The sequence below is a fragment of the Propithecus coquereli genome, unplaced genomic scaffold (genome assembly GCF_000956105.1).
Source record: "Propithecus coquereli isolate 6110/MARCELLA unplaced genomic scaffold, Pcoq_1.0 Scaffold229, whole genome shotgun sequence".
In the NCBI taxonomy this organism is placed as follows: domain Eukaryota; kingdom Metazoa; phylum Chordata; class Mammalia; order Primates; family Indriidae; genus Propithecus; species Propithecus coquereli.
This window is the reverse complement of record NW_012147830.1, coordinates 1,742,845-1,744,564: the sequence shown is the minus strand read 5'-3', so window position 1 is coordinate 1,744,564 and position 1,720 is coordinate 1,742,845.

The following is a 1,720-nucleotide window of genomic DNA, read 5'->3' as shown; positions in this document are numbered from 1 at the left end:
CTACATTTGTATTATGCATGTCTTGTTTAAGATATTCTTCTATTCTGTGAGAAAATTACATCAACTCTGGAACAATTTCCTTCTATGAGAAATTGGTTTTAAACTCAGCTGTTAATATCCAAAGCTCTAAAGAAAGCTTATATTAAAAATGGTAGCAGTACATTTTAGTCAAAAACTAATTTCCTCAAAGGAAAGTAGTCTCAATCATGTTACATTCTTTTAGAACTGGACGTGAAAAAATGGCCAATGCTACCAAACAGGAATAGTATAATTGCAGCAAAACAGCAGAGGTGAGAAATTAAGTTTCATGTGCATTATGGAAATTTACCTCTTGTTGCCACTGAAGGAGAAAAGAAAAAAGAAAAAAACATTTTTTGTCTTAGAGATTAGAAATCTCAGTCATAATTTTCTTTTCGAATACAAGTAGTTTATTCTCTAGGAAATTATGTCTACCTTGTAATAAGTCTCATGCAAACTAACTTATATAAATGTCTAATGTGCTTCATTGGGTAGAATACAAAAATTAAAACTAAGCTCCATAAACTACAAAATTAGCAGCAATAATCACTAATATGTGGTCTCATTGTTGCTTCTTATACAAACTGCTTTCAGTTGTAAAATTAATACTGCACATCTAAACTTGGCTTTTTTCCAGGTATATTTCTCAGTTCTATTAATAAGGAGAATTTTATCAGTCTTATTTAGAATTGTTTTGAAGATAGCAAGAAAGACACTTTTGAGGTTGGAAAGAATAGTTTACATCAATTCCCAAATACCACTAATAAGTAATAAGTAATTTGCTTTGCCTGAGGGTGCATATACTGTGCATATTTTATGTTTTGTGCCAATGAATTATTCATTGGCACAAAACATAAAATAAGTAGTCCATTAAGAGGCTTGATTCAGGTAAATTCAGATCCTAATACACATATTAACCAATTCACCCTTCCCTAATAGATGTTACATTACTTAACAAACTGTAAGGTTTATTCACCCGTTAACTTTGATGGGCTGTACATGCATAATTCCCTGTAGCATTCAAAGGACTTGTTCAGGATAATCCCCCACACCAGCAGTGAGAGTAACAAACTTTAAAACATGCCAAACTAAAATTTTACAGGAGCATTTAACCTACAATACTTCTCATTAGGTTCTTCTGCCTGTTTTCAGGTAAGAGATCTTGTGATTGAAGTGGATGGGTATGATAAAAAAAGTAAGAAAAGTTAGAAAGTGGGGTTTCAGAGCAACCTTTTACAGTTTAAACAGTGTAGGGCTTAAGACAGCAGCAAGTTGCTTTGTGCAACTTGAACACCGTTTGATGTTCATATCTGCTTTTGGGGGACTTGAAAGTCAAGACTAAAGAAGAATTTTTTTCTGTATGAGTTTAAAGAATGTTTGATGGCTGCTAACTGTACCTGTGTTTTAGCTCTGAACTGGTCTATCTGGGGCCTGGAATCAAATTGGAATGGAAAACCAGGCTGAGTATAGTCATCAAAACTGACCAGATGGTTTAAGAAGAGTAAACGTTAGTGTCTTGACCTAATGACCCAGATCACAGGAGACAGAAGTCAGATGCATATCCCTGATTGTTTTTTCCAATAGAAAGGCAGCAGTGTAGCACCATGAGCTAAATGTTGTCAAATGGAGTATCTATATCTGAATTTATATTTTTTAGTCATTTCTAGCGGTTCTAGTAACAATGGTAATAATCATATTCTAA